The sequence below is a fragment of the Palaemon carinicauda genome, chromosome 1 (assembly GCF_036898095.1).
Source record: "Palaemon carinicauda isolate YSFRI2023 chromosome 1, ASM3689809v2, whole genome shotgun sequence".
NCBI lineage: Eukaryota > Metazoa > Arthropoda > Malacostraca > Decapoda > Palaemonidae > Palaemon > Palaemon carinicauda.
This window is the reverse complement of record NC_090725.1, coordinates 293,351,422-293,363,471: the sequence shown is the minus strand read 5'-3', so window position 1 is coordinate 293,363,471 and position 12,050 is coordinate 293,351,422. Positions and strand designations below refer to the sequence as shown.

Here is a 12,050-nt window from a genome sequence, read left to right as displayed (position 1 = left end):
CTAGCCGCAAAGAAGAGGTTTGGGATCTCGAAGAAAAGTCTGGACTTCCTAGAGGAATACAAGACCGAATCCACAAGACGGCAATACGAATCATCCTGGAGGAAATGGGTCTCCTTCGTCAAGACAAAAAATCCTAAAGAAATCACGATTGATTTCTGCATGTCCTTCTTTATTCACCTTCATGGACAGGGATTAGCAGCCAATACGATTTCAACCTGCAAATCAGCCTTGACCAGACCAATCCTATATGCTTTCCAAATTGATCTGTCCAGCGACATCTTCAACAAACTACCGAAAGCATGTGCTCGCCTACGCCCAGCACCCCCACCGAAACCGATCTCCTGGTCACTAGACAAGGTGCTCCATTTCGCCTCCAACTTGGATAATGATTCATGCCCTCTCAAGGATCTGACTCAGAAAGTTATATTTCTCTTTGCTCTTGCTTCGGGAGCTCGAGTCAGCGAAATAGTGGCATTATCAAGAGAGGACGGACACATCCTGTTTACCGATACAGGAGACGTTACCCTCTCCCCTGATCCGACGTTTCTCGCCAAAAATGAATTACCCACCAAAAGATGGGGCCCCTGGAGAATATGCCCCCTGAAGGAAGATGCCTCTCTATGCCCAGTAGAGAGCCTCAAGGTCTATCTTCGCAGAACTTCGAACTTTGGTGGAGGCCAACTCTTCAAAGGAGAAACATCGGGCAGCGACCTGTCACTGAAACAATTAAGAGCGAAAATCACCTACTTCATTCGCAGAGCAGATCCTGACAGTACACCCGCTGGTCATGATCCTAGGAAAGTTGCATCATCTCTGAATTTCTTTCAGAGTATGGACTTTGAAAGCCTTAAGAACTTCACAGGCTGGAAGTCCTCGCGCGTTTTCTTTAAACATTATGCGAAACAAGTGCACGAAGTCAAACATTTTGTGGTAGCCGCAGGTAGTGTTATGAAACCTGCACCTAACTCTGCGTAGAACAGTGAGTTACTTGGGACTCTAACTCTTCGGGTGCCTATGTTGACCCTCGAGCGATACATAGTGATGTTGAAAACACTTAGTGCTTTTATATAACTGTTCTTATCCCAGGTGAAATGTCATAGTTGTTACACAAGTGCCGCATGCCCTGAGCATGATGTGTTTTATTCAAAGACTTGCGTTCCTCGAGAACGAGTACCTACTAATAAACTTGAAATTCCTTTTCAGATTCAAGAGCAAGTCTTTATTACTATGTACATTTTGATTACTGTAAATGAACTTTACTTATTGCTGTAATTTATTTAATTTCTGCATTTGTGAAATAAAATTTCTATTTTATTATCTGTGCGTCTCAATCAGCTCCTACTTACTAAGAAATACATGCCTGTCATAGTTTAATTATCCCCTTTTTCCTTACGGTTATGGAGAAATTAAGATACTAACTCTTAATTTATATTCACTCTGATTATGTAATGTTCCAATACGAATACTTACTCTTCATACCCTGGAGATGATTCATCTTTCTCAACATACAGTGCCCAACCACCACTGGTCTGCTTTTCAGAATGTTCCTATACAAATACCAAACATTCAGCTTCATCTCCAAGTTCTTCAAGTTCTTCTATCAGGATGAATAGCCCTTCAATACCACTTTGACGTCGGCATGGCCCGTGGGAACTTCACTGCCAAGGGGGGCAGGATGCTTCTTCCCTACGGTTCTTTACCAAGATTACTATGCTAATTTGTCAATGCCTTGGCACTTACTATTAGGGGAAAATCTACCACGATACATTGATTCTCTGGTATTCTTCCATCAGGACGCCATGGCTTGAGCCCAAAAAACGGATTTTGAGCGAAGCGAAAAATCTATTTTTGGGTGAGATAGCCATGGCGTCCTGATGGACCCTCCCTGCTACTTCGTCCAGTTTTAGGTCCCACCCTGCTCTGCTGTATCATGGTGATGGGCAAGCAACTGGCTTCAGGATAAAGACGGACGTGACGTCATTTAAGCAATGGCGCCCGTTTGTTTACGTCTCGAGTATCAGTAGTAGCCACGAATGAGATTAGCTATGGAACGGCTCCCAGCTATTCTCAACCCTTACACACCGAAGCATTAACTCTGTTCGGGGTGTAGATAGCTATGTGGCGCGTCTATACATGCGTCCCCTGTTGATATACGATGTCTTAAAAGGGAAACCTTTAGGATACTCGCTCCAGAAGTTAGAATTCTGTGATAACCTGTGGTTAAATTCTCTGGGAATATCTTAGTAGTTATTTACCCAAGGAAGCTACCAAAAAGGAACCTTCCATCAGGACGCCATGGCTATCTCACCCAAAAATAGATTTTTCGCTTCGCTCAAAATCCGTTTTTTAGTTGGCTTTTGTCTTTATGACCGGATCCTTCGTTGGGACAGCATGTCCTTGTCTACGTAACAGGAAGATGTCCAATTCAAATAATTCATGATTTTGTGGATTGTCATACTTTAGTACACAGGTATGTTCCTATGTTCTTTTATTTATATTCCATCTAATTATGGATAGAAGGCACACTTGTGCATAGTGAGCCATCAGCATTGTGTCCTACCTCACATTTCAGTGATTTAGTTTTGGTTAAAATATAGCCCTGAGGGTCATTTTACTCTGTTTAATGATGGGTAGATTGTTAAATTTCGTTAGAATCCCACCCATCACTTTTGTTGTAATTTATATTTTCCTCGGGTACAGCACGGGTAAACAATACAAAGCTCAATAAATTATGGGGATAAAGACATAAAAAGAGAGAGAAAAATAATCAACTTACAATAACTAGTGAAATTTGTGAAATTACAGTTTCAACCAAACTCTGATATCCGATATGAGAATAAATTTTTGGTAGCTTGAATAGTGTGTTTTCAACAAATTGCACCTTTATTTCTGCCACAATTAATCCAATGTAGAAATATAGGACCTCCATAATAACTACAATAATGGGATTTCACAGTGGGAAATTGGGTTTTTGGGTAGGAAAATACAGCAAACTAAACACCAATCATCGTAATAGATAAAAGTTACCATAATCAAAATCGAATATTAATGAAACATGGTCAAAACATCAGTCCTGTAATTATCGCACTGGCTCTAAAGGCAACATGGTAATTGAAGAAATTTGGTCAACCTTTTTTGAACATGCAGAACAACATAGGGATAGTGGATTTATATGTACTGACAGCTCCAAATCCAGTGCTCCCGTTGGATATGGAGTGTACAATTCCCGTTTTCGTTGTAAATGTGCGCTCCCTTTAAAATTCTCTATCTTTACAGCAGAGCTGCATGGTATCCTGACTGCTATTGAAAAAATAGCAATAATGAAAAAGGGTATTTTCAATATTAATCTTACCCGATAATCATGTAGCTGTCAACTCTGTTGCCGACAGAAATCTACGGTCGGGATACGCCAGCGATCGCTATACAGGTGGGGGTGAACACCACAGCGCCATCTGTGGTCAGGTACTCCAGTACTTCTTGTCAACACCACCTCAATTTTTCCTCTGTCGTGCCTCCGGCTAGACCTACATGGATACGCTGTTGATTCTGGAGTTATTGCTCACGATTTGGTGATGTATTTGCTCTAGAGTTTAGCCTTCGCTATTCAGGAAGCTTTATCATTAGCTTAGCAAGTTTTTGGAATTAATTTGATTTAATTTTTTATTTAATTTTGGTGACGAAGAGAGTATGAACTCTCTTTCACTTTTAATGGCCGACCCTTCCCTTAGACGGAAGTGTTGGTGTCGAAGAGAGTATAGACTCTCTTTCTTAATTTTGCTTAACAAAAGTTATAGATTTATTTTATATCTCTCCGCCTTTTATAGGCCTCTTCGATTAACTTCCTTTTATTATAAACTTATTAAAATTAATTTTTATATTTGTTTATATTCGACCTTTCCTAATAGTAGGCGGTCTTTTCTTGGAACCGAAGTTAATTAACATTGAGCCCGTCATTTCGTTTTTACCTGTTAACATATTATGCTATTTTAATGTTTTTGAAAGAATTTCTTTGATAGTCTCGTACTGTTTTCAAAGTTGAACTAACGTTTTGTTTTGTCTCTGCAGTTGTTGACGTTCAGAACGTTCAACTTGCGCTCTATCGTTACGATAGAGAGAGAGTATTCACGGTGTCACGTTGCAGTAGGAGTAGAACGATTCTATCGTTTTGTTCATTCTTTCTTAGCTTAAATGGTTTTAATTCTAATAAAGGAACTTTTTATTTGGGAAATCTTTCAGTTTTTTTCCTTTAACAATAATATGTTTTAACGATATATATAATTGGGCTCATCTCTCAGGTTCTAAGTCAAGAGAGAGAGAGAGAGAGATAGAGACGGAGGGAGAGAGAGGAGGATAAACGTTTCGTTCAAGCGGGTAACGTTGTTATCGTTTTTGCTCTTCTCCCTAGTCTCTTTAGGGGAAGAAGGTAAACGTTTCTAGAGTTTTATTCTTGTTCTCAGGCTTTATGCGGTGAGAGATTTTAAACGTAGTTTATTTGATCTAGTGTTTAGTCTCTTTTCCAGCCACTGAATTATTTATCTTTCATTATGTTTTTCTGTTACATTGTAATACTGTTTTCGCAATTACTAACTTTTAATGAAGGATAGAATTGCGTGTTTCAGGTACAAACCACTTAAAGTTTCGAGTTCAGTGAAATAAGTGCAAACAGAAAATCAAAAGTGATAAAGTGATAAGCGCAAAGTGTTACAGTGTTGCGTTCGAGAGTTCGTCTGTTCGTGCCAGTTGTTCGCCTAGTCTGGGACCTCTTACAAGCTCCCAAGCAGGGGAGAAGTAACGTCGAAGGACTTATGGGTTCATCAGGCCTTGATCGACGAACAGACGTTTCCCTCCGTGGTTTCGGGTGTAACCAACTCACGTAGCCGACGTGATCACCCCACCCACACAAAGACGAGAGAGCCCTTTTATTCCTCGTCTGCGGAAGAGGTTTCTCGCAGAAACCATGGACCAAATCTTGCAGCTTTTAAGTGCAAGTCGGTCCCTTCCGCGCAAGTCCAACTCCTAGGTGGTGCCATTAGCTCTGGGTCAGTTCGGACTTGCTGCAGTACGACAACTGCACACCTCCCAGAGAGGCAAGGTGGTATCGCAACAGGCAGTAACTCCGTCTGTTGCCGCACCAGCTGTTTTAGACCCTCAGTCTCAACGGACAGTAGCTCCGTTTGTTGTTGTCTTTCTTAAATTCTAGTGGTCTATGCTGCAGACAATGCAGTCTCAGCTTGCGGTGTTGATGCAGGAGTTTCAGGCAGAGAAGGTTAGCACACCTCCTCCTGCGAGCGCTCCTCCACCTCTGCGCAGTCCACCCTGCCAGACGTATGATGTTGAGGCTCCTCCTGCCTCCATGCGTGAGCTGCCGCATTGGGAGTTGCCAGGTACCAGCGCTATGCAGCAACCTCCACTTTCCTTGAGGCAGGAGCCTCATGCTATGCGGCAACCGCCTCAACTCTTGAGGCAAGAGCCTCAACTCTTGAGGCAAGAACCTCAACTCTTGAGGCAAGAGCCTCAACTCTTGAGGCAAGAACCTCAACTCTTGAGGCAAGAGCCTCAACTCTTGAGGCAAGAACCTCAACTCTTGAGGCAAGAGCCTCAACTCTTGAGGCAAGAACCTCAACTCTTGAGGCAAGAACCTCAACTCTTGAGGCAAGAGCCTCAACTCTTGAGGCAAGAACCTCAACTCTTGAGGCAAGAGCCTCAACTCTTGAGGCAAGAACCTCAACTCTTGAGGCAAGAGCCTCAACTCTTGAGGCAAGAACCTCAACTCTTGAGGCAAGAACCTCAACTCTTGAGGCAAGAGCCTCAACTCTTGAGGCAAGAGCCTCTCTCTGCGCAGCCACCTCCTCAACCCTTGAGGCAGACGCAACTCTTGAGGCAGGAACCTCATGCTATGAGGCAGCCGCCTCAACGCATGCAGCAACCGCATTCTTCACAGCATGAGCCTCTCTCTGCGCAGCTACCTCCTCAACCCTTGAGGCAGACGCAACTCTTGAGGCAGGAACCTCACAGGAGCCTCATGCTATGCGGCATCCTCCTCAAACCATGAGGCAGGAGCCTCATGCTATGCGGCATCCTCCTCAACCCATGAGGCAGGAGCCTCATGCTATGCGGCAACCTCCTCTACCCATGAGGCAGCCTCATGCTATGCGGCATCCTCCTCAACCCATGAGGCAGGAGCCTCATGCTATGCGACATCCTCCTCAACCCATGAGGCAGGAGTCTCATGCTATGAGGAGCCTCATGCTATGCGGCATCCTCCTCAAACCATGAGGCAGGAGCCTCATGCTATGCGGCAACCGCCTCAACCCATGAGGCAGGAGCCTCATACTATGCGGCATCCTCCTCAACGCATGCGGCATGAGCCTCATCCCTTGCAGCATGAGCCTCATCCCATGCAGCATGAGCCTCATACCATGCAGCATGAGCCTCATCCCATGCAGCATGAGCCTCATCCCATGCAGCATAAGCCGCACGCCATGCAACATGCTCTGCTTACCTTACAGCATGCTCTACATACAGCATGCTCTGCATACAGCATGCTCTGCATACCTTACCGCATGCTCCTCAGTCACACATCTTTGGTTGTTGCCAACTCACTAGACTGTCAAGCAGTTTCATAACGTTGCCTTCTAGTCTGCTGCTTTTGCACCAGTGAAACCCTCACTGAGAGAACTTAACTTTTCTCGGATATGGTTCCTGTAGATGAGAAAGTGCTATTCTCCCTCCTTCTGATATTCCCTTGAGGACTCTGTCATTTGGAGAGGAGCCTTTAGCTGCTTAGCCTCCTATGGACTTTTATTTAAGCATAACATGCTTCCAGGGAGGGTAATGGTTCCACTTCAGTCGCTAACCCCGTCTGTTACCACACCTGCTCCCATAGACCTTGAGCTTTGTTGCAAGACATGCAGTCCAAGCTTAGTCCTTGTTAGAGGATTTTTTGTTTACGGAGTCAGTGTGTCACTGGGAAGACGTTCAACAACCAGCAGAAGTGACTTGTTGTGACGCAGTGCGGCAACCTCAGCAACCCGATAAGGAGTTGTCTGTACGACCCAGACAGTCTAGACAGCTTCGGGTTGTCGCTGTACTTCCTCGCTTCCCCATGGTTGACAGTTCACAGACTGTGCAGCAGTACCATGATCTTGTGTCCGGCTCCGTCAGACGACTAGCTTTTAAGAGCTCCCACAAGTCGTCGCTGTCTGGAGATTCTCAGATGGACTATGGATCTGACCAAGGAACTGGGCCTCCTGGTCAATTTTGAGGAGTCCCAGCTCGTCCCATCCCAGACCATTGTCTACCTGGGTATGGATCTTCAGAGTCGAGCTTTTCGGGCTTTTCCGTCGGCCCCAAGGATCTACTAAGCCCTAGATTGCATCCAGAGCATGCTGAGAAGGAACCGATGCTCAGTCAGGTAGTGGATGAGTCTAACAGGGACACTTTCATCGCTGGCCCTGTTCATCGAGTTAGGGAGACGCCACCTCCGCCCCCTTCAGTATCATCTAGCGGCTCACTGGATAAAGGACATGACGCTAGAGACGATCTCAGTTCCTGTTTCCGAAGAGAGGAGGTCTACTCTCACGTGGTGAAAGAACAGCTTTCTTCTCAAGGAAGTCTACCTTTGGCTGTTCAGAAACCCGACCGCCGTCTCTTCTCTGACGCATCAGACACGGGCTGGGGTGCGACTTTGGACGGACAGGAATGCTCGGGAACATGGAATCAGGAGCTAAGGACACTTCACATCTATTGCAAGGAGCTGTTGGCGGTTCATCTGGCCTTGATAAACTTCAAGTCCCTCCAGCTTAACAAGGTGGTGGAGGTGGACTCTGACAACACCACAGCCTTGGCTTACATCTCCAAGCAGGGAGGGACTCATTCGTGGAAGTTGTTCTAGATCGCAAGGGACCTCCTCATCTGGTTAAAAGATCGAAAGCTCACGCTGGTAACGAGGTTCATTCAGGGCGATATGAATGTCATGGCAGATAGCCTTAGCCGGAAGGGTCAGGTCATCCCCACAGAGTGGACCCTTCACAAGAATGTTTGCAGCAGACTTTGGGCCCTGTGGGGTCAGCCAACCATAGATCTGTTCGCTACCTCGATAACCTAGAGGCTCCCGTTGTATTGTTCTCCGATTCCAGACCCAGCAGCAGTTCACGTGGATGCTTTTCTGCTGGATTGGTCCCATCTCGACCTGTATGCATTCCCGCCGTTCAAGATTGTCAACAGGGTACTTCAGAAGTTCGCCTCTCGCAAAGGGACACGGCTGACGTTGGTTGGCTCCGCTCTGGCCCGCGAGAGAATGGTTCATAGAGGTACTGCTATGGCTGGTCGACATTCCCAGGACTCTTCCTCTAGGAGTGGACCTTCTACGTCTACCTCACGTAAAGAAGGTACATCCAAACCTCCACGCTCTTCGTCTGACTGCCTTCAGACTTTCGAAAGACTCTCAAGAGCTAGGGGCTTTTCGAAGGAGGCAGCCAGAGCGATTGCCAGAGCAAGGAGGACATCCACTCTCAGAGTCTATCAGTCTAAAGGGGAAGTCTTCCGAAGCTGGTACAAGGCCAATGCAGTTTCCTCATCCAGTACCACTGTAACCCAGATTGCTGACTTCCTGTTACATCTAAGGAACGTAAGATCCCTTTCAGCTCCTACGATTAAGGGTTACAGAAGTATGTTGGCAGCGGTTTTCCGCCACAGAGGCTTGGATCTTTCCACCAACAAAGATCTACAGGACCTTCTTAGGTCTTTTGAGACCTCAAAGGAACGTCGGTTGTCCACTCCAGGCTGGAATCTAGACGTGGTCCTAAGGTTCCTTATGTCATCAAGATTTGAACCTCTCCAATCAGCCTCTTTTAAGGACCTCACATTAAAAACTCTTTTCCTCGTGTGCTTGACAACAGCTAAAAGAGTAAGTGAGATCCACGCCTTCAGCAGGAACATAGTTTTCACATCTGAAACGGCTACATGTTCCTTGCAGCTCGGTTTTTTGCTAAAACGAGCTTCCTTCACGTCCTTGGCCTAAGTCGTTCGAGATCCCAAGCCTGTCCAACTTGGTGGGGGACGAACTGGAGAGAGTACTTTGCCCAGTTAGAGCTCTTAGGTACTATCTAAAAGGTCATAACCTTTACGAGGACAATCAGAAGCCTTATGGTGTGCTATCAAGAAGCCTTCTCTTCCAAGGTCTAAGAACTCAGTTTCTTACCTATTCAGGATCCTGATTAGGGAAGCACATTCTCATCTGAAGGAAGAAGACCTTGCTTTGCTGAAGGTAAGGACACATGAAGTGAGAGCTGTGGCTACTTCAGTGGCCCTCAAACAGAACCGTTCTCTGCAGAGTGTTATGGATGCAACCTATTGGAGAAGCAAGTCAGTGTTCGCATCATTCTATCTCAAAGATGTCCAGTCTCTTTACGAGAACTGCTACACCCTGGGACCATTCGTAGCAACGAATGCAGTAGTAGGCGGGGGCTCAGCCACTACATTCCCATAATCCCATAACCTTTTTAACCTTTCTCTTGAATACTTTTTATGGGTTGTACGGTCGGCTAAGAAGCCTTCCACATCCTTGTTGATTTGGCGGGTGGTCAATTCTTTCTTGAGAAGCGCCGAGGTTAAAGGTTGTGATGAGGTCCTTTAGTATGGGTTGCAGCCCTTTATACTTCAGCACCTAAGAGTCGTTCAGCATCCTAAGAGGACCGCTACGCTCAGTAAGGAAGACGTACTTAATAAAGGCAGAGTAATGGTTCAAGTCGTCTTCCTTACCAGGTACTTATTTATTTTATGTTATTTTTGAATAACTAATAAAATAAAATACGGGATACTTAGCTTCTTTGTTAACATGTATGCTGGTCTCCACCCACCACCCTGGGTGTGAATCAGCTACATGATTATCGGGTAAGATTAATATTGAAAAATGTTATTTTCATTAGTAAAATAAATTTTTGAATATACTTACCCGATAATCATGATTTAATTGACCCACCCTTCCTCCCCATAGAGAACCAGTGGACCGAGGAAAAAATTGAGGTGGTGTTGACAAGAAGTACTGGAGTACCTGACCACAGATGGCGCTGTGGTGTTCACCCCCACCTGTATAGCGATCGCTGGCGTATCCCGACCGTAGATTTCTGTCGGCAACAGAGTTGACAGCTACATGATTATCGGGTAAGTATATTCAAAAATTTATTTTACTAATGAAAATAACATATTTTACTATTTTTAGTGATGCAAAAAGTGTGTTGCAGGCACTGACGGTTTTTAATCCAACCAACCCTTTAGATTTAAATATTTTAGAGTGGCTCTATATATGTTGCAGTGCAGGTAAAGAAGTTAGGTTTTGCTGGGTCCTGGCTCATGTGGGTGTGCTTGGTAATGAAGCGGCAGACAAATTAGCAAAAGAGGCAGCAGACAAATTACTTCCTGGAAGACATCTTCTTCCTAGTAATGACTTTTTGCCTGATATCTAAAAGTCTCTAGGGGATGTTTGGCAACGCTACTGGAATTCTGTTGATCAGAATAAGATAAATGAAATAACAAATGCAATACCTCCATGGAAGTATGAAAATATGCCAAGAAAGTGGGAGACTGTCCTTTGTCACCTTAGAATCGGGCGCACACGTTTGACTCGTGAGTTCCTGATGACTGGTGAGGCATTTACTTTTTGAATGTCCCAGTCTCGTGGGTATCAGGGAACAATTCCTGTCTGAAGCACGTGGTGAGAATGGCAGGTAGGCTACATCCTTACCAAGATTCTTGGAGGGGACATTTTTTATGATGCTAGTGACATTTTTAAATTTATATTAGGAGCTGGCTTTCTTACTCGTTTTTAAATGCATTAAATTTCAAAAGTTTCATTGTTATTTATTAATTTGTTTTTATTTTTAGTTTTTTATCTTAGTTATTAATTGTTAATAAAGCATGATTAAATCGGCATCAATGACGACTGATGTTATGATGCCAATTACAAATCATTCATTCGTTCTCCCCTGAAGAGGAAAAGAGGAGTCCCAGAGTTAGATTCTTCACCTAGGGTGAAACTGACTCCCATTAGGCCATCGAAGACAAGGTCGAACCTCCCCGGTTCTCCTTCCATCCACTTTAATGGAATCTCACGAGGAACCAGTCCCAGTCTCCTTCCACCACCTTTGGAGGAAGACTCCCCTTGGGACGAGACAGTCACGTCTCCGGAAGCGACCAGGAAGTAGACCATCCAGACCCTCCATGCTTTAAGCTTGTCTTCTTCCTCACAAGGAGTCGAAAGACTCCTAAATGATGCCAAAGTTCTCTTCAAGGACCGTCAGACCCGCAGAGGGGGTCAGGACAGTCAGCCACCCTAGAGACTATAGTAAAACCATTCTGTCGTGGCCGCTGAGACGGTTTCTGTTCCCCTGTACAGCGTACCTATGTCAAAATATTTCGACCACTTTAAGGAAAAATAAACACTGCGGTTAGAGACGAGCCATACAAACTGAGTGAGACTAATGCTACCGTTAATGACAGATGACATTCCTCAGGGTATGCCTAGGGTGCATCCCCACCTTTTTCACTAATCTCACTGGATTAAGACAAGATTAAATCTGCTCGCTCTCTCTCTCTCTCTCTCTCTCTCTCTCTCTCGTTATTCTTGTCGAGCATACAGTATATATTTCATTAGGTACACAGTTAAATAAGCGTAATTTTAATAGAATATTATCCGTAAAAATATACTGTTCTTAGCCGTAATTCAGTAAAATACTGGAGAGTGTAATTTTTACCCTACCCTGTTATCTTATTACGGGTTGATGATCATAATATCACCATTTAACGTCTATATTTCCGTTTATTAGACGGTAAATGCCTGGCTACATTTATTACTGAATTTTTACCGGTTTTTCGGCATATTTTTAAGAGTGTAAGGTATTCATTTCTAGAAGGATAATTACAACCAAGTACATGTCCCCCAAAATCATAATCCCAGGATATTTGCCATTTTTATCCTACCTTCTTAATATGACTCGGACAGATGGTAAGTTTGAAATCCGATTGACCTGTCCTTGGAGTTCTCAAGGGTA

At 44.5% G+C, this 12,050-nt stretch overlaps 1 long non-coding RNA gene and 1 pseudogene across 1 annotated transcript in view; both read left to right on the top strand.

The window, feature by feature from the left end:
* The window catches only part of LOC137657851 (E3 ubiquitin-protein ligase MIB1-like), a 421,337-nt pseudogene that overhangs the window by 218,280 nt on the left and 191,007 nt on the right, over positions 1-12,050 (top strand).
* LOC137657802 (uncharacterized) overlaps positions 2,343-12,050 on the top strand; it is a 75,024-nt gene continuing 65,316 nt past the window's right edge. Inside the window, exon 1 of the long non-coding RNA XR_011047206.1 lies at positions 2,343-2,470. This is a non-coding gene — a long non-coding RNA (uncharacterized lncRNA). The remainder of the gene's footprint in view (positions 2,471-12,050) is intronic.